Source organism: Schistocerca cancellata, chromosome 4, assembly GCF_023864275.1.
Source record: "Schistocerca cancellata isolate TAMUIC-IGC-003103 chromosome 4, iqSchCanc2.1, whole genome shotgun sequence".
In the NCBI taxonomy this organism is placed as follows: Eukaryota; Metazoa; Arthropoda; class Insecta; order Orthoptera; family Acrididae; genus Schistocerca; species Schistocerca cancellata.
This window is the reverse complement of record NC_064629.1, coordinates 912,238,809-912,265,454: the sequence shown is the minus strand read 5'-3', so window position 1 is coordinate 912,265,454 and position 26,646 is coordinate 912,238,809.

Here is a 26,646-nt window from a genome sequence, read left to right as displayed (position 1 = left end):
TACATTGAAATGAGGGCGTTGCAGCATTGTTAGATTTTTGGCACTATTTAATGGGCAATTACACGGTTTTATTGCGCAATTCGTCGTATGATTCGTTCTTTGCCAATTACTTGGGGTCACTGTCTACGCCCTCTCCAGAGCACTGGAGTGTACAGGCTGTGAGAAGAGACTGAAGACTTAGCACAGCGTGGACTGACGAGTGACATCAACGGTAATTATAGGTTGTTTACCACCCGATGAATGAGAAGACGACTTGGACACCCAACCGTCTGGGTGCTGTGGACGCTCCCAAAGAAAAAAAAACCGAGAAAATAAAATAAATTAAAAAGCATTGTGCCCTTTCCTTTATCACTCTTTTTTAAAGAAAAGGAAAAAAAAGAACGATTGGAGATGTATTAGATTTTTTGTTCGTGGGCGGAACCTGAAGTGGTGATGAACATCCGTCCTTTTTAGCTTTTAGGGTGAGAGTGGCGGTGGCACTAGATAATTTCTTGTTTGTAGGTTACATAGGTTTTTGGGGATAGTACGGGTGTTAGGTGCACCTGAAGTGGAAGAGGACAAAAAGTAGAAGCGATAAAAAGGGTAGCTAAAACTGAAAGATAGAAAGGCGGTAGTGAACTGTACTGCGGAAGTCCTAGGCCCTGAGTTCGAGTCTCTGTTCGACACACAGTATGACACTTGTCACTGAAACTTCCTGGCAGATTAAAACTGTGTGCCAGACCGAGACTCGAACTCGAGACCTTTGCCTTTCGCGGGCAACTGCTCTAACAACTGAGTTACCCAAGCGCGGCTCACGCCCCGTGCTCACAGCCTTACTTCTGCCAGTACCTCGCCGCAGGATGGCTTCTGTAGTTTGGAATGTAGGAGACGAGGTACTGGTAGAAGTAAAGCTGTGAGGACAGGGCGTGATTCGTATTTCGGTAGCTCAGTTGGTAGAGCAGTTGCCCGCAAAAGGCAAAGGTCCCGAGTTAGAGTCTCGGTCCGGCACACAGTTTTAATCTGCCAGGAAGTTTCGTATCAGCACACACTCCGCTGCAGAGTGAAAATCTCATTCTGGTACACGAGTCACTGCTTTGTTTTATCATTCAAACATGTTTCACCAAAGTTGTGGCACCCACAGTAGGTTTCTTATTTTTTTCCTCTTAGGTTACACTGCGAGTGTCCTGTGCTCGCCGACCAAAATTACCAATAGGTCTGAATTGGTACACTGTGTCATCATTGTAGTACTTAGCCAGTCCTTAGCTGTGACAAGTTTCTTTTTATGTAACAAACGTGTTTTGTGTTGTCGAGCTGAACGTTTTCTCCCGCTCGTTTGTAAGTCCTATGCTATGCCTATCGTTTTGCTATTCTGTTGTTTACAGAAGACCAGGAGAAAACGTTCAGCTCAATTATACAAATACGTTTGGCACATAAGAACACACTTGTTACAGCTAAGGAGTAGCAAAGTACTACAGTGATGACATGGTGTACTAATGTAGACCTGCGGCTGATTTTGGCTGGCAACCACAGGATATGCACAATGTAAAATAAGAGGAAAATAAATTTAAAAAACCACTGAAGATGTCACAGCTGTGGTGAAACATGTTTGAGTGCTGAAACAAAACACTAATTTGTGTACCTGCAAAAAGGCGGACCCATCTGTCATTCATTATTATTTTTCTACATTCACGGGATCTGAGATCAAAACTCCAATACGATGTATGTATGTTGGTATGTTTCACAATTCCTACTAAACAACTGAACCGATTTCAGCCAAACTTGGTTATACATATCCTTTGCTGTCTGGAAAGAATCACTGTGGGGTTAAGAACCACATACCTATCACACGGGTGTGGGGTAGGATGGTAAAGTGGTGTAGCTCAGGACGTGCGAATTCGCAAGACTTTATTCATCCAGTATTTCAGAATGAGGTCCCTTAGTCACTCGTAACAAACATTACACATGATATGAAAGCTTTGTAAAAATTTTTCTCTCTGCTAACCTCCTCAAAATGACGGAAGGAAAATAATACCTCATTCTATATTTTAGCTGTTCATGTAGTAGCACTACCGCATCAGGCACGAAATTTTTTAATCACTAACTGTATTGACGACACAATTGCCAATATTAATCACATATACTGCTGAATGTACCTGCAAAACTATAGAATTGTACGACGCATAGTTCAGGAGATATGACGTCATAAATACTAAGACGGGTGGAGTTGCCGCAAGATGCACGACGTATAAATTTATTACTCCTCTGTTACTATCTCTATTCGCAAAAGAGTTCTGAGACAGTATCCCATATGCCGCTGAATGTACTTAGAAAATTATATCATTGTACGACAGAAAACTCAGGGGATATAACGTCATAAACACGGATGCGTGGAAAACGGCCACATCATGCACTAAGTTTTAGCTTATTACGTCTTTACTACTAACTCTATTCACAAAACATTTCCCAGACAGTATCCAAACTTAATGCTGAATGTACCTGTAAAATTATATCATGGTAATACACATTGATCAGAAGATATAATATGAAAGATACGTAGCTGTGAGAAAACGAAACTGCTATAGACACATGTGACGTACGTCTACAAATATGTGTGAAATATGTTAAATACATGTGACATGTGCACTCTCTGGTAAAGCACAGCCATAAATCTCCTCCCAAACCAACGAATCTGTTTCAATGGAACTTGCATTCGGAAAGAAATACTGCAGGTGTAAGAACCAGCAGCTTCCTACAGGAGAGAGGGGGAAGGGGGGGGGGGTTGATAATGTGAAGATGGAGTGGAGGAAGAAGAGGTGGAGATACAGACAGGAGGAAGGCCGGCATGGATACAGATATGAGAGAAGAGGAGATGAAAACATTGAGGAGGATGGGAAATAGACAAAGAAAGTAAAGAGGAGGCAATGGGCGCAGAGAGAGAGAGAGGAGAAGGAGACGGACTGAGAGGAGATGGAGCGGGAGATGGAATAAGGGAGAGTGGAGGAAGAGGTGGATGAGAAGAAGGGGAGGAGAAAATAAACGGAAATATGAGGGAAGGAGAACATAGAGAGGTAGGAGGAGGAGATGTACACAAAGAGGGGGAGGAGGTGATGGACAGAGAGGAGAAGGAGGAGGAAGTGAAGAGAGGGTGGCAAGAGGAGGAGACTGACAGAGAGATAGGGGAAGGATGGATGGACAGTGTGAGGGGGAGTAGCAGATGGATAAAGAGAGGAACTGGAGGAGACTGACAGAGAATGGCGCGTGGAGGAGTTGGACAGTGAGAGGGGGAGAAGGAGACAGAAAGAGAGTAGGGCTGAGAAGACCGATAAAGAATGGGGCAATGAGGAGATGGGCTAATGGAATAAATACATGCCTGACATTGTCGAGTACTCAGCTACTTATTGCAAAAATATAAGAGTTCCCATCTCTTGAACTCGTTCAGTGACGGGGTTGCATCATATTCTGCAAAAAATAACTTTTGTGTGTAGAGTAAATTACAGGAAGGCGAGATTTTGATTAGCAGAACGATAGTGCAAGAGCTTTGGCAAATTATGATCGGGATATGGAAAGAAAATGACAAGCACCGTTGAAACAAAAATTTGTATGGCTGCAGGAACATCATCACTTAACCCTTTAAGCGTAGAGAACGGCTACCCAGTATGAAGATTCACAATGCACTTCTGCATACACCGAAGGCAAGGAAAGAGTACTTCGGAGAAACGTAAAGCGATGAATGCTGCTTGGCATCACTGCATCATTGTAACCGTTGATGGAGGGAATCACTTGTTATTCCCATGTTATAAAAGGGGTCACCCAATACATCTGGCATTATTTATTACCACATAAGTGTACAGCACCCTACGTCCCCATTTCGTCACCTAAAGCACCCTGTAAAATCAGCAGAACAGTGCACAAAACGAACAAGCTTAAAATGTGTCAGAATAGTTCCAGAAATATTCCAAAAGTAAGCAAATACTTATGTGAATTCCCAGGTAAAAAGCATATTGAGCTATTATTAAGAGGATCGTTCAGTAAATAATGCATCACATTTTTTCTGAAAGCATGTTAGTTTTATTCGGGATTCTAGTACATCATATTATTTCCCACTACTTTGGTTACAGAACACTATCTTTCAACATAATCTCCAGTCAGTGTGACAACCTTACGCCGTCTTACTGAGAGGGCATGTATGAACGCATGGTACACTATGTAACCCAAAGTATCAGGACACTTGGCTGAAAATGACTTACAAGTCCGTGACACACTCCATCGGTAATGCTGGAATTCAATATGGATCCTGATGTAGTTTGGAATTTCTGCGTGACGATCTGGATAGTTGTCTGCCTATTACACACTACGACACTCTGCAACTATCAGCGGTCCCACGGTCTAAGTCCGTGAGTTCAGCGGAGCGCCCCATTCTGCTTTCTCACGATGTCTAATGACTACTGAGGTCGCTGATATGGAGTACCTGGTAGCTGGTGACAGCACAATGCACCTAATATGAAAAACTTATGTTTTGGGGGTGTCCGGATATTTTTGATCACATATTGTAGTTTCGTGAGCTCCTCTCGGGTGCGCACATTTGTGTGAGGCCTCGAACTTTCATGGAGAAGGAGAACTGAAGTTGCACACTCTGAAGTTGTTTCTTCAATTTCCTGACGGTAGTAAGTACACTTAAAATTTGATTGTTGCACCATGAGGGAGGACATCAAACAGAGCAACCACTTCAGAGTCGCATATGATCGTTGTCCTCAATGTACCGGCTCGTGGTGCGGCTTTGAACGTTTTATTCGGAGGAGAGGTGGTGTGGCGTCGCTCCACAGATTGCCGTTATTATAGCAGTTCGAAGTGATGACCTAATGTCTCATCGGCTTTGACGATGTTCGACAAAAAATTGTCACCATCAGTCTCATAACGCGGAAGCAGTCTCGCGCTGATGGTCCTTTGTTGTTCTTTATCGTCTTTTGTCAGGAGGCAAGGAAACCAGTGGGCACACCTCCTTTGATCAAACCCAATTGGTGGATGAGTGTGTCACCACTACCAACAGAGATGTCTAGTTGAGCACGGAGGTGTTTTATTGTGATCCGTCTATCACTTCGAATGAGAGTGTCCGCACGTTGCAACATTGTAGGAAACACACTTGTGTGCGTACGGCCTGCATGCGGGAAATCGGACATGTTTGCACGACCTTTTTGCGATGATGACAGACGCCTCCCCCAAACATTCGCGGTGCTTTTGTTCACTGCCAGGTTTCAGTAGATGTTTCGCAAGTGCCTATTAATACCTGCGATGGTCCGGTTTCCTGCCAAAAGGAACTCAGTGATAGCTCTCTGCTTGGAACGCACTTCCGTTACAGACGACTATCTTAAGGCTACTTATAGCGCCGCCGCCTATTAGGGTTCATGAAATCGCAGGGGCGGAGGCACAAATATTCCACCATGTTCTACTACATTACTTATTGATTGCCCCTCGTACTTTGGCAGCGGTCTTTCTAAAATTCGGTGTGGTACACTTAGCCCACCTTAACTCTTGGACGCCTTTCTTAGTGTATCTAGTATACAGTCCCAAATGCACAATGCCTTTTAGTGACGACCGGTTTTGAATAGCGAGCATCCATTACTAGCTTTCAAATGGTGATGATTCTATCACTTCTCTGTAGCGAAATGGTAGCTCTCTCGCCAGTTGAAACTTTGAAATGGATGCTTGTCTTCAAAAACTAATGTTAGTGTGAATACTACATACTTTACCCTGAAAACTTGTAATTCTTCCTTTGCATTATGGCAGATACACTGCTGGTCATTAAAATCACGAGACGAGGAGGGATAGAAAACAATGAAATTTTTCTTACTTTCAGTGTACAGTATACTTCGCTGAATACGATACTAAATTTTTAGGTGATTTAGGGTTATAAAGGTTGCGACATTTACTAGTCAGTGGAGCCACCACTAGCGGCAACAATGGTTCTAACATGGCTAGGCAAAGAGTAGAACTGCGCTTGGATAAAAGATACTGGTATCTCATTCCATGCTGCCAGAGAACGCAAGCCGTAGTGTCTGACTGGAATGGCGTGCCCTTTTCTCAGAAACCACTAACCAAATGATCTTAGTGCGAGACTGATCGTAGGAACACGCTGGGCAAGTGCAAGTGAATCGATGTCGATCGGGATAGTCCGAACAACATACGTTCTTGAGTTATCCTGCTGGAACACAACGACATGTAAATATCGAACTGCCGCCTTTAACACGTAAAAATATAACGGTTTCTGTCCCTATTACGGGCTATAATAACCTAAGGTGATTGCGTTGCGTAGCTATCATACGAAGTATGAAGATTGACAATGCTGTCAGTCGATGTTCGTTCGCTGTTGATCATTTCTAATTCTGGATACGTCCATCGTGAAGCCAGAAGCATCACGCTTTAAAGGTAGCCTGAACCCATCGATTCCATATTCACACGACAGTCGTGTGATTGAGACGAACGCGAGTAGAAATATCCTGGAACAATAGACAGCAGACTCGATAGGTCAGGAAGCTGCCACAATGGAATTACGAAACGGGTGGAAGACGTTCTTCCTTACACGACACCGAAGGAGGTGGCGCAGTGGTTAACACACTAACACACTGGAATTGCGTTCGGGAGATCGACTGTTCAAACCCGCATCCGGTCATCCTCATTTAGATATTTCGTGATCTCCCTAAATCGCTACAGGCACATGCCTGGATGGTTCCTTTGAAAGGGCACGGCCGACTTCCTTCCCCATCCTTCCGTTATCCGATGGGGCCATTGACCTCGCTGTTTGGTCCCCTCCCAGAATCAACCAACCAATCAACCTTACACGAGGCGTAACACCATCATCTCACAAGCAAACAGCCGGCCGGAGTGGCCGAGAGGTTCTAGGCGCTACAGTCAGGAACCGCGTGACCGCTGCGGTCGCAGGTTCGAATCCTGCCTCGGGCATGGATATGTGTGATGTCCTTAGGTTAGTTAGGTTTAATTAGTTCTAAGTTCTAGGAGACTGATGACCTCAGTTGTTAAGTCCCATAGTGCTCAGAGCCATTTGAACCATTTGAACCAAGCAAACAACACCCAAATGCGATATATGAATCAAAAACACAATGCGTAACAACAAGTTTGTTTGCGTAACCATCTTCCGCAGCAAGCACAGAATTACTTGTTTTGTAAATAAAACCGCCTTTTCCTGCTTGCACTTGATTTATTTTTCCCAAGCGCTCTCCGCCCATTCCCTTGTTCTAAAGCATCATCAGTGGGATCGATAACGATATAGTTTTGTTATGTTTAGCTTATCAAACAGTTCACGTCTCGATTTTTATGTAAGAAAGTAATTAATTACGATTTGCTGTGATCTGCGTTTCCTGTCATCTGGTCTGGAGGTCGCACTACCATTTTATTACCGACATATAAGCACAATTTAGAGTTCCGACCTTTTTCACACCGTTAACTATGTTTATCCTTATTTTTGTGCTTTATAATTGTTCTTTTGCCACTCGATATCACTATTTATTCGGACATTGTGCTTTTAATAATGTAGATATTGCAACTTCATTACGTGTTTCCTCCTCTATGGCTTGTTGCCAACCTGTAGACGTATATGTTTTTGATTGTGTGGGTGTGTGTGTTGGGGGTGGGGTGTGGGGAGAGGGTTGGTGTTTTCAGTTACAGGGTGTTGAATATGAATGTACTAGCTATTGGCAAGTGGTTGAAAGTGTGGTGACAACTGATTTGACTTTGCGTATCAATGATCTGTGGAGGGGTTCATGGATAGTGAGTGTAAAGATGGTGGGTGGTATTATTGTTATACTCGATGTTATAATTGTATTAATCCTCTTTGGGAGTGTTATTCTATTATTGTATCTATTAGTGTAAACAATGAATTGTTTGGTATGTGTACTTCACCATCCAACAGTGTTCTCCTCTCTGCTCTGGTTTCCTGTTTGTGGTAATTGCAGGTTTAGGTGGTGTTTTTTATTGTTGATTGTAAATACACTCCTGGAAATTGAAATAAGAACACCGTGAATTCATTGTCCCAGGAAGGGGAAACTTTATTGACACATTCCTGGAGTCAGATACATCACATGATCACACTGACAGAACCACAGGCACATAGACACAGGCAACAGAGCATGCACAATGTCGGCACTACTACAGTGTATATCCACCTTTCGCAGCAATGCAGGCTGCTATTCTCCCATGGAGACGATCGTAGAGATGCAGGATGTAGTCCTGTGGAACGGCTTGCCATGCCATTTCCACCTGGCGCCTCAGTTAGACCAGCGTTCGTGCTGGACGTGCAGACCGCGTGAGACGACGCTTCATCCAGTCCCAAACATGCTCAATGGGGGACAGATCCGGAGATCTTGCTGGCCAGGGTAGTTGACTTACACCTTCTAGAGCACGTTGGGTGGCACGGGATACATGCGGACGTGCATTGTCCTGTTGGAACAGCAAGTTCCCTTGCCGGTCTAGGAATGGTAGAACGATGGGTTCGATGACGGTTTGGATGTACCGTGCATTATTCAGTGTCCCCTCGACGATCACCAGTGGTGTACGGCCAGTGTAGGAGATCGCTCCCCACACCATGATGCCGGGTGTTGGCCCTGTGTGCCTCGGTCGTATGCAGTCCTGATTGTGACGCTCACCTGTACGGCGCCAAACACGCATACGACCATCATTGGCACCAAGGCAGAAGCGACTCTCATCGCTGAAGACGACACGTCTCCATTCGTCCCTCCATTCACGCCTGTCGCGACACCACTGGAGGCGGGCTGCACGATGTTGGGGCGTGAGCGGAAGACGGCCTAACGGTGTGCGGGACCGTAGCCCAGCTTCATGGAGACGGTTGCGAATGGTCCTCGCCGACACCCCAGGAGCAACAGTGTCCCTAATTTGCTGGGAAGTGGCGGTGCGGTCCCCTACGGCACTGCGTAGGATCCTACGGTCTTGGCGTGCATCCGTGCTGTCCCTGCGGTCCGGTCCCAGGTCGACGGGCACGTGCACCTTCCGGCGACCACTGGCGACAACATCGATGTACTGTGGAGACCTCACGCCCCACGTGTTGAGCAATTCGGCGGTACGTCCACGCGGCCTCCCGCATGCCCACTATACGCCCTCGCTCAAAGTCCGTCAACTGCACATACGGTTCACGTCCACGCTGTCGCGGCATGCTACCAGTGTTAAAGACTGCGATGGAGCTCCGTATGCCACGGCAAACTGGCTGACACTGACGGCGGCGGTGCACAAATGCTGCGCAGCTAGCGCCATTCGACGGCCAACACCGCGGTTCCTGGTGTGTCCGCTGTGCCGTGCGTGTGATCATTGCTTGTACAGCCCTCTCTCAGTGTCCGGAGCAAGTATGGTGGGTCTGACACACCGGTGTCAATGTGTTCTTTTTTCCATTTCCAGGAGTGTATTTTCATGTCTTCTTCTCTAGTGGTCGCTTTGTGGTAATGTTCTCTTAGATGTTCTGCAAATGTGGAGCGTTTTGTCCAATATTTACAGGTTCTCATGTGTTCCTTGTATCTGACGTCAAATGTTCTACCTGTTAGTCCTATGTATCTGCCTTTACAAGTGTTACACTGTAGTTCATATATACATGCTTTCTGGTATAAGTATCTGTTTTTGTCGGTTTAGGGGTGCATTTTTCTATAGCATTGTCTGCTGTCTATACTATAATTATTCCCTGTCTTTGGAAATTGTTGGTAATTTTATGTGTAAGTTTGTGTTTGTATGTCATAGTGTACTATCAACTGTTTTCTTTGTCTTTTTCTGTTATTATGGGACTTCATGTTTGTGTTTGGTTCTGTTGTGTTGTTTTCTGTGGTTTGGTGATTTATGTTTTTATTTAAATTTTAAGTTTGTTGTTTAGCTTTGTGACTATGTTACTGTTGTAACCTTTGTTTTGTACTATCTGCATTATTATGTCCAATTCTTTTTGGTAGTTTTCTTTGGTTAGTAGCACTGTGTTGAGTCTATGGAGCATGTGTCGAAGTGCTGCTCCTTTTTGTGAGTGTGCGTGGTTCGTGGATTGTGGGATGATAATGTCCGTTGCTATGGGTTTGCAGCAAATTTCAAATATATGATTATTTCTTTTATTCCTACATCCAGAAAGTTAATTTGGTTCTTCTGTTCCCTTTCAAGTGAAAATTTTATAATTTTATGTATCTTGTTGATGCCAGAATGTAATTTTTCCATTTTTGTTTGTGGTTCATCTACTAAGCAAAGGATGTCATCCATATACCTGAACCAACATAATATGTTGTATTCTTTTGGTACTATTTTTGTGAAAATGATCTGTTCAATGTGGTTTACAAAAATATTTACTAAGGTTCCTGAAACTGGGGCCCCATTGGGAATCCATCTTCTTGTATGTAATATTCATTATTGAACTGGAAGTAATTTTGTTCTGTTATGAGCTTTATTAACGTGTGTATTTCTTCAATCTTTTCATCAGGGAGTTGACTATAAGTTTTCAGGTCCTGATCTATGATTTCTATTGTTTCTGGTACTGGTATGATGGAATACATGCTTTCTGCATCTAATGAGAGGGATGTTGCTGTGTCTGAGATTTTTATATCTTTTATTTCCTGTATTAGCTGTGTAGTGTTTTTCATGGTTCTGTCTTCTTGTACTCCGAAATTTTCAGAGAGTAATTTTAAAATGTATCCTGCAAGCTTGTGAGTAGGGGATTTGCTGAAAATCGGTATTAGCCTCACAGGAAGATTCGGTTTGAGGATTTTTGGTTGGCTTTGGAGGAGTGGTGCATTGGGACTAATCTGTGTCAACTTTCTTTTCTCTTTGTTATCTAGTACGACGTCAATATTTTTCCGAGTGTTTTTTTACTTTTGTCCGCAATCTGTTTGTTGGGCCTGATTTTAATTTTGTAATGTTATTTTGTGTGATGAGTTCTTGTGTTTTTTAAATGTATTGTTCCATGTCTAACAGTACTCCTTTGTTCCCCTTGTCTGCTTTTGAAATGATAAAATTTTCATTTTGAAGTTTTCTCCTAAGTTTCTTAAGTGTTGCAGATTCTGTGTTTTTGTTGTTCTTGTATTGTTGTGTTTTTGTACTGCTTAGTATATTATGAATTGCCCTCTGTCTGGTTCTATAGTTAGTCGAAACAGCAGTGTCAACATTGGACCGTTTTCTCATTCGTTGTTTATGATTTGCTGAGAGATAGGAAGATAGTGGAGCAGGAGGAGAAGATTGCTGCCGACCAGACGGAACTGCATAAAGCGATGCAAGATCTGGAGAGGTTAAGGGAGGGGATGGGAAAAGAGAGGTGGGAAATAACAATGGGTTATAGAAGAAATAAGAATAGGACTTTCTCAGTGTTGTTGCGAATGTGGAAAACAGGTTTGGTCTATCCTCACAGTTGGAGACTGATGGGCCACAAGTATATGTAGAAGAAGACAGGACACAACAAACTTTCAAGAAGTGTTTGAAAAGTAAGAAATCAGAAAAACATTGTGAAGAAGAAGGAAGTTTACTGTTACATAGAGATGTTGGCCAACTATTACAGGATGAACTACGGTCAGGTTGCCAGGTCGCAAGTTTTTTAAACCTAGTGCAAGTCTGGATCAGGTGATAGAGGATGTAGGTTCACTTTGCAAAGACTTCACAAAGGATGACACCATACCATGATAGTAGTAGGAGAGGGGGAGGGATGGGCAACAGCATAGAACAGGAACCCTAATTATTCAGTTGAGACTGACCTGGTAAAGATAGCTTCAGCAATGTGTCATACTGGTGTTGGTGTCTAGGTCTTGTGTCTGTTCTGAGGCGCCAAGACCATCCTCATTTAAACTCTTCTGTTAGGAGAGTTAATCTAGAGGTCGAATGGCTAGTTGGATCAGGTATGTTCCTGTTGCCTCTATCAGCAGGTGGGGCTATACCAGGCATAGCCTTCAGTTCAACAGGACAGGGACGGGAAAACTGTCTGGGATAATAGTAAATACCTTAAGGGGGCAGGACACTATCACAAGTGATTAAGTAACAGTGGTTACAAGTAACAGAACAGCAGTTTCTTTGGGGTCTGGAGGGCAGAAACAAAAGATGTTCAGAGACAAGTTGAAAGTGACATTCACATTTATAAAATTGGCAGCCAGAAAGCAAATTTTTATATACACAATTCATGTAATAAACTTCTGATTGAAAATAGAGATACTCAAAACCACACAGGAACGTTAGACAAAGAAATAGCATTGCTGGTGATTTTAATGTGGATTTACTGAAAAGCTCTGTCAGTGAAAAGTACTACAAATAATATATTGGACTAGTCACAATTTTGGTTGCTTAAGGGTTCTGACCTAGAGAAAGCAAATTACACTTTTAGTGAGAATGTACTTAATTCATTAGATAATAAGTTACAGGTTACTGGCATTTTCTATGACCTGTCAAAAGCCTTTGCGTGTGTCAACCACAGCATTCTGTTTAAATTAAAATTAGAATAGTATGGTGTCATCGGAAATGCTGCGAGATAGTTTGAGTCTTATCTAACAGGAAACAAAGAGTGTCGTTGCGAAATACTTGTGCAGTAAGCAGTCAGCCATTATCGGATTGGGAATAAACTACATGTGGTCTTCCTCAAGATTCCATTTTGTGTCCATTGCTTTTTCTTGTGTACATTAATGACCTCTCGTCTGTTACATTGCAAGATGCTAAGTTTGTTTTGTTTCCAGATGAACAAACATTGCAACAAATACCAAGTCAAGTACATATTTAGAAATAGCTGCTAATAAAATTTTCACTGACATTATTAGATGGTATAAAGCTAATTCACTGTCATTAAACGTTGAAGAGACCCACTATATGTAGTTCGGTACCTGTAAGAGATTTCCTTCCAGCATGTGTAGAACAGTAGATGAATGATGGGGCTCCCATCCCAAATCCTAGATGTCGGCTGTGACGTCACTATTTGACGTCCCAGACTGACACGCCAGGTGCCGGCCATGACGTCACCTCATGATGGAAGAACTGTTAGACCCCTGACGTCACAGACACACTGATGGGGCTCCCACCCCAAATCTAAGATCTCGGCCATGACACATGAAGACGCAAGTGCCGTTTGACCTATCATGGCGGCGGTGATAACGTAAGTACCGTTATCCAAGATGGCGGCGGCAGAGAAATCAAAAAGTAACATGCCCCCCTGCCGATCCTCAACCGACCACCATGTCCCCTTACCAACCCAAGTTGGTGAGCTAACATGTACTAACGTGTACTAAGGTGCACTAACGTGCACAACACATGATGTCATTCAAGATGCCGCCCATGACGTCACTTATGTTGCAAGAACCACACGACTAATGGTGGGAAGTTTGAATTTGGATGGGAAGATAGGTCTATTGGGCTACCTCAACTAACCTAACCCCACTTCTCCTCACCTCCTCTCCCCCAGAAAAAAAGATGGGAAGTTCAAATTCCAACAGGATAATGCATCACACCACAATAAAGAAAGGTCAATTCACGTATCTCTACTAGGCTAAGAAAATGGCGTGAAAGATAGGACACTTTGACTGTCTACACTAACCTAAGTCATCTGACCAACACCTCATCCTATGAATTGCCACCAAGCTTGAATTCTGGTGGGAAGATAGGTCAGTTGGGTTACCTCTGCTACTCTAAGAAAATGGTGCGAAAGAAAGGACAGTTGGACTACCTCCACTGACTTAAGTCACCCAACTGCCACCTCCTCCCAAGGATTCTTGGAAGAAGGACTCAGTCCGAACTGGCATGGTGAAGAGAGGAAGGAGTCTACTTTATTTATTTTCGAACAATTTATTTAAGGATGGGGTATATTTATTATACTGACGCAAAACACATGACATGCTTGCGGTCACATCAAACAGCCTACAGGCATGCAAACCACTGAAAGCCTCTGCAAACATGCTTGCTAATCATCAACTGTCCAAATAATGCACCGGTATTTATTTAAACAATTTGAGTCACTACCGCCATCTCATGAGTTCGCCACGAGGTCAAGAATCCAATTGACCTAGTGCACAGCACCACCACCAGAGCACGCTATCATCCCTCTCATCAGTTTGACTGCATTCTCTCTATCGCCATTCTAATGGGACACCTATGACACACAGATACTGACGTCACAGATCATGCTGTTCCACCACTCATGACGTGTATGTAATGCCCATACTATAGTTACCGATCGTGCTGTTCCACCACTCGTGATGTGTGTGTGTGTGTGACGCACATACAGACGCCACAGACTGTGCTATACAAAAACTGCTCCTAAATAATTCAGTAGACTGATATGTGGACACGAAATCAACTCGTAAACGGTCCAAATAACGCATAGCATGGCCTACAGACCTGCTTGCAAAATATTCCAACAGACACACGCAAGCACCGTTCACAGCCCCCTGTCCACTGCACCATACTGAGACTACCAGTGAAGTGAAGCGACCATCAGCTGCCAAGTAATGCACAGTTGCCCACAATCATGAGGCAGCGACGTCCAATTCATACTCCATAACTGAGAAATTCATCTCAAAATACGTGTTAACCAGGGCACAGTAGCTGACGGGACTGGACGGGAGTGAAGAGCTATTTTTTCAGAGCATGCTCATGCCAGGTCTGGACCGGGCAATCGTGTGTTTTTTAACGTTGCTGGTATGATCACGTTATAGCTGTGTTGCGGATCACCATTGTGCAGAGGAGACTTTCACAGGTCACTAAATTTCACTGACAGTTAAACCCACAAAAGTTGTATACTGATCATCAAATACATACATACTAGACTCAAAAGAATATCAGAAACGATGAACATATTTACCAGTCTAACTACAATTAAATATTATTACGATTGTAGCAACAGTTTGACACCAATCGATGTACACTTCATTTCTGTTCCTCACGGTTGTGGTTCGGGAATGAATATTCATATCTATAGCTCACATAATCTTCCACGTAAAAAATATGTCTCACACCCTTGCGGTTATCTATGTGCTGAATCTGTAAGTCCCTCACGATAGGACACACACTCATATTCTCTAGTCATGTTACAACATAACCCAAACAATTCTTATGATGGACAGGCATCAGGTGCTATGTGTGATAATGAATACCACACCTGTGGACGTAATCCTAGGAAAGACATCACCGACGAAGGTGGGTGTACTCTAATCATTATCACTATTGATAGAACCACAACGAAAAGGCGAATTCGTTCTTCCTCAAAGTTGTAACGCGGCACTCAGTCCATCACACGTTACCCTTTCAACATATGTAACCATTCTCTACACTACTTAGAGACTCCTATATCCCATCACAAAGGATGAATCGAGCATTCTGATTGGCTCTTATCGAATCAGTGATGCAGCTGGTGTGGAAACAACATCCGTCTTTTCTTTCTTTCTGCAGACATGACTTTCAATGGCAAGCAACTATTTTACACTGATCGCTATATTGCACCGACAACTAAACCCTGCAACATGCCCTACATGCCGCAGATACGGAAAGACTCTTACTGAATCACAATGCTCGCCCACTGGGGCCAAGAAGTTGAATATCAGGACATGAAACCGACCGGCGACCCATTAATATATCACTGCATACCCTACATAACATCAGCTATGGAAAGACTCCTACTCAATTTCACTGCTCTCCCACCGAGGACAGGAGCTTGAACATTAGAACGTGAAACTATTCTCTGACCTAGCAATGTATCACCGCATACTGTGTTGATGTAGTAAACATACAATTCATATTCTACGCCATACAAAATCACCCTTTTACATCAGAAAGCCCTTGGTGAATCGAAGTCACTCTCAGAAATGATGTGCAAAGACTGGCCTGTTTCCCCCTTGGTTCAAACGGGGCACTATTTCTGGTCCGAACCTGCCTGCTTACTTGCGTTTCTGCAACCACCTCCAGAATTTGGGATTACACAGCCATAAGTATTTCCGCATCGTTTACAATAATATTATACCATTATTCGATGTACTTCTAGATATCAAGCAAGCAGCAGTAACCAATCGATCGCCTGTGCTACACAATTCCGAAGATATATACTGGAAATTATTTCTCTACAAACCCGAAACTTTGGCACTTATCCTGTCTGTGGGACCTTTACGTGAGAACCAGATACAAATAGAGGAAACTGTTATTTCCACTCTCGAATAACCGTGTTATTGATGTAACAGACTCCTGATCATCCCTACAAGTTACAAAGTTGCTAATGATCATTTCATATAGGGCTGATGCAGGCATAGTATAATTTTCGAACCATGATCGGATGTGTACAGTGGGTGCTAAACATCGCCGGAAAGCTATTTGTACTCGTATCACACAGAGCCAATGTTTTAAAGACGTAGTTTTTTTTTTTTTACGCATGTCCTGCGCTTGAAATATATTTCTTATGTTGGAATATTAACAGTGCTACATTCCATACGGCCGGCCGGTGTGGCCGAGCGATTCAAGGCGTTTCAGTCTGGAACCGCGCGACCGCTAAGGTCGCAGGTCCGATTCCTGCCTCGGGCATGGATGTGTGTGATGTCCTTAGATTAGTTAGGTTTAAGTAGTTCTAAGTTCTAGGGGACTGAGGACCTCAGATATTGAGTCACATATTACTCATAGCCATTTGAACCATTCCACACGACCGACAGGTTGGGAATGCAAGCGATCAAACATTATAGTCCGTTTTAAGTGCCGAACATTCTAGCCTTAGGAGTGCATGTCTTTACGTTCTCTCTAACCAATAAATTCCAAGTACCGATCATATAGTCCATAAACATGCTTTATAGTTGATAGATTGGTTGATTTATATAAAAATGAGTCGAACTCCATCTGTCTGGAGCTCCATCGAGAGTAAAAATCGTTCGTTTCTGTTCTTCTTAACCGTCTGCTATTATATCACGAAACTTGAAATCTGTTACTATACATCGATAAGGAGTGCTAAGCTCCTAGACATGGGCGCATCAAGAGAAATCTCGTGTATGTGGACGGCTGACTCGTAAAGCTCCATTCATTCACGAGACGTGCAGGTTGGCGGTTTTCTTCTGATCGGTTGCAGAGGCAGGAACGTCTTAATGTCAGTTTAGAACCTGACAGAGACCTTGAAGTAGTGGTGGAAAAACTAAATATTTGACAGTGTACAAAGCGTGTTAGAACGGAAAAAAATAATGTTCCAAACAACGAGACAGGGTCACAGGGAGCGTGTCTTGTGGTTACCGTATGGTCTGTGAGATACGATCATTCTCCTACAGTACAGGTGATGGAACTTTAAACTGGCCTGTGCAGTTGATCAAAACCTGTATATTTAATTGGATAGTCACATATGCTCGATGCCTGCACGTAACCCGGTACTTGTTCTCGATGTATGGGAGGAGGGAGATGTGGTAAAAATCGTATCTAGTTATCTATCGGATGAAGTTAGTTGAGCTTTTATAGGTCGTAACTTTTCTCTGATGGATAATACAGAATAAAGAAGATAGCATGTTGGGGGGAGGGGGGAGGGATAGGTGTGAATGACATGGATATGCAGTATTTTTGTGTAGTTTGGAGAAGCACCACAATGCTGTAGCAAAATCCCCATCCTTCCCCCAGTTCCCATACTGTCCTTTATACTACTTCATGTTACAGGAGCAGGCTTCGTTTCTGTCAAATGGTCAAAACACATTTCTGTCACAGTAACTCAGCCTCGAATGTATCTGCACTGATTGCAGGAGGTGGTAGATATACAGTAGTTTCCTATGACCCCTACTCAGTTTCGTCTTATACTGGAATGACTGTGTGCACAAAGGTGCAGGGATGGTAGTGTAGAATCTGAGGAGGCATTTGCAGGATGGATAGGGGTACCTAAAACGAAGCGGTAATTATACTGTAGCAGAGAGATCCGAGATAGGTGGATCATTTGGAGACATGAGAGTGCGAGAAATATGGTTGAGTAGTGGTTGTAATCATTAAAGGACCCATTACAGGTATGTGCTTGAATGGAAAGACTTGATTCGAAATCCCAGACAGAATTTCTAATGGGTAGTGTGGCATTAGAGATCTGAAAAGCTTGTGTACATTTCTTAAGACCTCAATCATCAGACCATCTAATACTGTTTGTGATCCTTCTCAATCAACCATCGCCTATAGCTCAGTGGATATATCTCCATCCCTCTGACATTTCATCGGGAAAGAATGCGTTACAATACTGTAGAATTATCTAGCTGGGTGGTAAATACAGCTTACATACCGTGTTCCTTAGCGAAATCGCTTTCAAAATGCGGTGATTTTACCACGAGGTTGCATCGTGGGCTATGTGTTGGTCTGATAATACACATTCCTACGATCACTGTCTCGGTATTTGTCTAGAAAAACCACCTCATTCAGAGGTAATGTTGTACCTCGATTTATATAGCCAGTATAGCTTTTAACATCTATACTTGTGTGCTTCTGTAGATCCAAGACCGCTTGTGACAGTAACATACAGTAGTTGCTGCATCGGTTTTCTCCTTTTTTTTTTTTTTTTTTTTACACAGTGGTTGCACTCGCAAGATAACCTTATGTGACATGCCTACCCACCGTTAGTTTTCGGTCAGTATTATTTTGCATAGTGTGGAATTATTTATTGGTCAAGTATTATACTTAGTAGTAACAGGGGATGCGTTATAGGTTCGCCTTGAGCATCAGGCTTATATTGTATGTGCAAAAGGGAATGATTATGTCCAGTCGTAAGGAAGGTATGGATTTGACGCCAAGTAATGTGATAGCAGAGGGAAGAGTATGTCAAGTCATAAGGAATTGTACAGATATTCCTATTTCCAGACCGCAGCCGTCAACAGGGTGTATTTCCGATACTTCGCTCATTGTCGAATGTCATTCAACTGAGACCTCAATCGTAACGTTTAGCTGTAAGTACATGGATAAAATATATATGTGACCGGTTTGCTGGGGTTATGATGCTACCTGTGTATGCTTGACGTACAGTTCTGATCTGTGTGGGGATGATACACGTTTCCCATTAACGGTAGAAGCCCTCGAAATAGAGAGACCTGTTGAAGTGCAGGAATGTAGATGTCTTAACCAGATTGTCCTCTAGACGACCGAATAGCGAAGTAACACTTAGTATGGGTCGGGTGGATTTCGTGAAAACGTGGAAATTTGACAAGATTTAATATGGACATGTGTTTGCACAGGGCCATTATCACCTCTCATAAAATTTGTGCGGTCGGCTGCTTCTTCACATTTTGCGTCTTTATGTAGTTGAGAGAACAGCGATTGTTGTGCATGCATCAAGCATGTGGAAGACAGGTTTACCGGTTCTCTAGACAGGAGAAACAGGTTATTTGACTTTGTAAACTGTAGGGATGATTAGAAATCTGTTACATCACAAACTTGGGTATTCGAGAGTGGAAATATCAGTTTCCTCTATTTGTTTCTAGTTATGTAAAGGGCCTCACAGACGGGATAAGCGCCAGAGTTTCGAGTTTGTAGAGAAATAATTTCCAGTCTTTATGTTCGGAATTATGTTGCATGAGCGATCGGTAGGTTACTCCTTTGTGCTTGATACCTAGAAGTACATCGAAAATGGTATAATATTATCGCAAACGATGCGGAAATACTTACGTCTCTGTAATCCCAGAGTCTGGAGATGGGTGTAGAAACGCAAGCAAACAGGCAGGTCCAGAAAAGAAACAGTAGCGCGTTTGTACCGAGGTGGAAATGGGCCAGGCTTTTCAAATCAGTTCTGAGAGTGACTTCGATTCACCAAGGTTTTCTGATGCAAAAGGGTGATTTTATATGGTGTAGGATACGAATTGTATGTTTACTACATCGACACGGTACGTGGTGATATATTGCTGGGTCGGAGATCTATTTCATGTTCCAATATTCAAGCTTTTGTCCTCTGTGGGAGAGCATTGTTATTGAGTAGGAGTCTTTCCATACTTGCCTTTATGTAGGGTACACCGTGATATACTGATGTGACTTTCAATGGTCGCCTGTCAGTTTCATGTTCTCATATTCAACCTCTTGTAAATGTAGGGCCTGTTGCTGGGTTTATTGTCGGTGCAATATAGCGATCAGTGTAAAATAGTTGTTTACCATTGAAAGTCACATCTGCAGAAAGAAAGAAAAAAAGGATGTTGCTTCGACACCAGCTGCATCAATCAGTAATTCCATAAGAGCCAATCATAATGCTTGATTCATGCTTTGCATTGGGTTATAGGAGTCTCCAAACGGTGGTGAGAACGTGTACCTATGTTGAAAGCATGAAGGGTAACGCATGATGGAATGAGTGCCACGTTAGAACCCAGAGGAAGAGCGAATTCGCGTTTTCCTTGTTGTTCTATCGATAGTGATGATGATTAGAGTACACCAACCCATGTCGGTGATGTAACAAGCATGTCTTTCCAAGCATTACATCTACGGGTGCAGTATTCATTATCACGCATAGCACCTGACGCCTGTACATCATAAGACTTGAAACTTCCTGGCAGATTAAAACTGTGTGCCCGACCGAGACTCGAACTCGGGACCTTTGCCTTTCGCGGGCAAGTGCTCTACCATCTGAGCTACCGAAGCACGACTCACGCCCGGTACTCACAGCTTTACTTCTGCCAGTATCTCGTCTCCTACCTTCCAAACTTTACAGAAGCTCTCCTGCGAACCTTGCAGAACTAGCACTCCTGAAAGAAAGGATATAGCGGAGACATGGCTTAGCCACAGCCTGGGGGATGTTTCCAGAATGAGATTTTCACTCTGCAGCGGAGTGTGCGCTGATATGAAACTTCCTGGCAGATTAAAACTGTACCAACTGAGCTACCGAAGCACGACTCACGCCCGGTACTCACAGCTTTACTTCTGCCAGTATCTCGTCTTCTACCTTCCAAACTTTACAGAAGCTCTCCTGCGAACCTTGCAGAACTAGCACTCCTGAAAGAAAGGATATAGCGGAGACATGGCTTAGCCACAGCCTGGGGGATGTTTCCAGAATGAGATTTTCACTCTGCACTTGCCCGCGAAAGGCAAAGGTCCCGAGTTCGAGTCTCGGTCGGGCACACAGTTTTAATCTGCCAGGAAGTTTCATATCAGCGCACACTCCGCTGCAGAGTGAAAATCTCATTCTGGAAACATCCCCCTGGCTGTGGCTAAGCCATGTCTCCGCTATATCCTTTCTTTCAGGAGTGCTAGTTCTGCAAGGTTCGCAGGAGAGCTTCTGTAAAGTTTGGAAGGTAGGAGACGAGATACTGGCAGAAGTAAAGCTGTGAGTAACGGGCGTGAGTCGTGCTTCGGTAGGTCAGATGGTAGAGCACTTGCCCGCGAAAGGCAAAGGTCCCGAGTTCGAGTCTCGGTCGGGCACACAGTTTTAATCTGCCAGGAAGTTTCATATCAGCGCACACTCCGCTGCAGAGTGAAAATCTCATTCTGGATCATAAGACTTGTTTGGGTTATGTTGCAGAATGACTACAGAAGATGAGTCTGTGTCCTATCGTGAGGGATGCACAGATTCAGCATGTAGATAACCATGAGGGTATGAGAGAAGTTCTTTATGTGGAAAATTATGTGAGCTATAGATATAAATATTCATTCCCGAACCGCAACCGTCAAGAAAAGAAGTGATGTGTACATCGATTGGTGTCAGACTGTTGCTATAATCGTAATTGTAGTTAGACTGGTAAATATGTTACTGGCATCCTGTATCAGTGTGAGTCTAGTATGTATGTATTTGATAATAAGTAGACAACTTTCGTGGGTTTCGCTGTCAGTGCAATTTAGCGATCTGTGGAAAATAATTTTAGTGCTGAAAGTCTCCTTAAGAGTTGATTTCGTGCCACCCATCACTGTACTGAATTACTTTGGAGCAGTTGAACAGTTTTTGTATAGCACGATCTGTGACGCCCGTATGTGCATCACACACACACACACACACACACACACACACACACACACACACACACAGTGGAACAGCACGATCTGCAATGTCAGTATGGGTGTCACACACACGTGATGAGTAGTGGAACAGCATGATCTGTGATGTCGGTATGTGTGCATCACAGGTGTCCTATTAGAATGGCGATAGAGAGAAATCAAAAAGATGAGAATGATGATATGCTGCTCTGGTGGTGGTGCTGTGCACTAGGTCAGTTGGGCTCTTGAGCTTGTGGAGAACACACCAGATGGCGGTAGTGGTTCAGATTGTTTAAATATAGATTTGTGCATGATTTCGACAGTTGACGATTAGCAAGCATATTTGCAGACTCTTTTATTGGTTTGCATGTCTGTGGGCTGCTTGATGTGACGCCAAGCACGTCAGAGCATGTGTTTTGAATCAGTGTAATAAATATACTCCATCCCTAAAGAAATTGTTACAAACTAAATAAAGTTCACTCCTTCCTCTCTCCACCAGCCCAGTGCAGGCTGAGTTCTTCTCCCACAAATCCCTAGGAGGAGGTGGCAGTCAGATGACTTAGGTTAGTGGAGGTAGTCCAAGTGTACTTTCTTTCACGCCGTTTTCTTAGTGTAGCAGAGGTAGCCCAATTGATATATCTTCCTGCCAATATTCAAACTTGTAGCCAGTTAAGGATGAGATGGCAGTCAGATGACTTAGGATAGTGTAGGTAGTCCAAGTGTTCTGTCTTTCATGCCATTTTCTTAGCTTAGTAGGGATACGTGAATTGACCTTTATTTGCCACCAAAATTCAAACTTGGCGCCAGTTCCTAGGAAAAGGTGGTGGTTGGATGTCTTAGGTTAGTGGGGGTAGCCCAAGTGACACATTTTCCCTGGAGTGTCTTAGGTTAGTAGAGATAACTGTGGTGTGATGCATTATCCTGTTGAAATTTGAACTTACAGCAGTTTTTATGGGGGAGGGGAATGGAGGTGAGGGGGGTTAGGTTAGTGGAGATACCCCAATTGACCTATCTTCCCGCCAAAACTAAAACTTCCCGCCAGGGTGGTGTGGCACATGCGACATCAAATGACGTCACGGCCGCCATCGTGGTTGACGTCGTGCACTGTGGACGTCAGTGCATGTTAGTACACGTTAGTACATGTTAGTGCACATTAGTACACGTTAGCCTGCCAACATGGGTTGGTAAGTGGACGTGGTGGTCGGTTGAGAATCGTGGTGGAGACTGGGAAGGTTGTGTGGCACTTTTTGAATATGGCACCGCTGCCATCTTGGATAGCGGTACTTGCGTCAACACCGCCGTCATCTAGGATTTGGGATGGGAGCCTCATTAGCGTGTCTGTGACATCACACGTCTAATGCTACTTGTTTCATCATGTGATGTCACGGCCGCCATCTTCGTCTGTGACGTCATGGGACTACAGCTTGGTAATCAATTCAGTTCGAAGGGCATACCACAGAATTGTTTATGTGCCTAAACAGTTCTGTATTTGCTGCGAGATTGATGTCAGATGAAGGAGATATAAATATGAAACCTTGCAATCTTTGCTTTATTGCATTCTATTACGTCATATAGGATTATGTTCTGGGGTAACTCATCATACCAACCAAACGTTTTTAGCGTGCAAAAGCGTGTTATAAGAATCATGTGTGGTGTAGATTCAAGAACATCGTGAAGAAACCTGTCAAGGAAGTTTGTATTCTAACCAATGCTTCTCAGTATATTTATTCCTTAACGAAATTTGTTGGAAGTAAGACATCTCTATTTCCAAACAATAGATAAATACATAATATCAATACTAAGAATAAGAACAATTTATATAAAGACCTAAAATCATTTACCTTGGTTAAAAAGGGGTCCAATAGTCAGGAACACACATTTTCAATTAATTGTCAGCAACCATTAAAAACTTGGTTTTAGATAAAGCACGGTTTAAACAGAGTTTGAAAGACTTTTTAATAGGCAACTCATTCTGCTGTATAGATGTATATTTTAACAGGGAATGTTAGACCAGCTTAAGTAAAAATGTGTGTTAGATTTCAGTTTTTACAGCACTGGGTCACATCAGTCAAGATTAGATATTTTGTCTGTGATAAATGTATTAAAAAGTGCATTACAATGTCTCATTCTGACAGCGTATTTATTCTGAAAGTATTGGCAGTTCAAGTTTCCTGTAACGTATTCACCTATTCTGACACTCTCTTCACAAATTACCTGGATATTATATCCAAATATTTTATGTTTTTTATGCAATACTTTCTACATGTTCCACAACCACGAGAATCATCTCATTTTATGGGTCTGTGGAACGAAAACTGATTCTAATCTAATCTATTTATAAATAACTACTTGTCGTTGTCAGTGGGTCATCTTGTCTCCACTGAAGCATGAGTATTTGATCCACGAATTTTGAACTGTAAAATCTTGTCAAATCGTCATCTACGTTTTTCAAATTTTAGACAATACATTATTGCGTACGAAATTTTGCTGCAATTATAAACCTTTTTTTAAATTTGAAATATCAGTTAAATCGGTCTGCAGTCAAGATTACGTGGTTGTGACACGAAACATTAAGACTGCGTGGTTCTAAGATGTATAGTACACGGTTTCCTTCTTCATTATTATGTGTCCTCAAATGCAGATCGTTTGTTCGATTAATAGAGGATTCATATGAATGCGTGGTGTCTGTTCTTTCGGACGTGTCCGACTTCCTGCGGGAATGTCGAAGGAGCTAGCATGGCGTAGCCGGCCGGAATGGCCGAGCGGTTAAAGGCGCTACAGTCTGGAACCGCACAACCGCTACGGTCGCAGGATCGAATCCTGCCTCGTGCATGGATGTGTGATGTCCTTAGGTTGGTTAGGTTTAAGTAGTTCTAAGTTCTAGGGGACTTATGACCACAGCAGTTGAGTCCCATAGTGCTCAGAGCCATTTGAATTTTTTGAGCATGGCGTACATGGGAGGTGACTGGCCACAGGTGGCGCTAGGTGGGAATGTGGGTCGGCCGAGAGGCCTGCCGTGATAGTCCGATAAATACTGTATATAGGTTGCGCAGTGATTAACGCAGCTGCATAATAAGCATGAGATACCGGCCTCGAGTCTCGGTTTTCCATATATTTTCACGCGTCGCCGCTGATTCCGCATAAAGTTCCGATGCAACTACCATCAATAGTTCCTTCCCTTTCCTTTCCTTTCTCCCCCTCCACTTTCAATTTACGTAATATAGGAATTAGAGTGTGTTCCGGAAGAAACATAATTTTCATTTCCACACGTTTCTGATTTTTTTTTTATACTATGGTACAGTACTTACCTCTAACTACAGAAATGTTGAGGAATTCATTGCAAGGTATTCTGACGCACTGGTGGCAAAACTATGGGACGGTCTGGTGATAAGGTCTCGCGGAGCATCTGTGACCGCAGTCTAATAGTGATTTGCTTATGTGCAGACGAACGATGCCTCCAGTTATAGGTTGTTTACTTGCCGGAAATTTCGACCAGATGCTACTCCTTTTGCTTGTTTGTCCATAAAAATAATGAAAATTTCGTAATTTTTTCCTGGACTGTAAATTCATCTAAAATTTGGCTCTTTTGCACCTTTCAGGGCCGTTAACTTGCTTCTATTATACCGTAACAAATGCGACGTCGTTGTTAAGCGAACTACGTTCCACCCCTGGTTTGTAGTGAAGATAGAACAGATGGTACTGATTCGGAATGTATTCGCCATCTTCCTCCGTTCTTAATGCGGTCTCGACTCACGTACAATATTAACCATCGTTACCGATTTCGAGTGCAGGTGGTTTGCTGTGATGCTGCTCTTGTCTGTGCAATCAAACGTTCCTGCAGAAACGCCGTGTTACAATTGTTACTTATGATGAGACATAATTTTTGGGCATTCAATAGTGGGATGTGTAGCTGTGAGTACAGGGCGGTCAAAGTGGCCTTATCCTATGTCTCCCCCACCACCTACTTTAATTTGCAAGCTGCGACACTGTCACGAATAAAACAGTGACCCGTATTACCAATAAGTTTACTTTAATTTACGTCTATGGTCACAAAAGTTTTGTTAACTGATTACCGGTTTCGGTCTATAATGATCATCATCAGATCTGTTTTATAAAAACATTAGGACTTTGTTTTTATAAAGGAGATCTGATGGTTGTCATTATAGATCGAAACCGGTAATCTCTTAACAAAAAGTTTGTGACCATAGACGTAAATTAAAGGAAACTTGCTTTAATTTAATTTTTGGCTGTCATACCCACGCCTTTGTGTAACAAGCTTTTCATAGCTTTCACTCTCGCCTCAAAGCGTCGAAGAACAAAAGATGTAATTTGAATTCGTTATTAAAATGAATTAAATGTTCATACTACTGTTTTCATCTTAACTGAATTTCGCAGCGAGAAAGCTTTTAGATTTATCTCAAGTAATATAACGATTTAAACCAGAGAGAGGCGGTAAGCAGATATGCAGGCTCTGGTTTGTTGATGGAAGAACGTTAGCATAGACAGAAAAACTAGGCACATTTGTCGTTACTGGCAGCAGAAGACAAAACCAGAGATGAATCATACAAATAATGCGCTGCTTCCAGATGTAGCCCTGGTTTGGCGAAAAATTACCGGCTCTCTCTAACTCCTGAAAAATGGGAAGGGCAAAACAAACACGGTAAACTTTCCGTGCGCTGTGAAGCTTGACAGGAGATTTGTATGACATTAATGATTAAAGGAGCAAATCACACGGAGAACAAACAGAGTTTACGATATTCGTTAAACGATACCATTCAAGCCATTAATTTATAC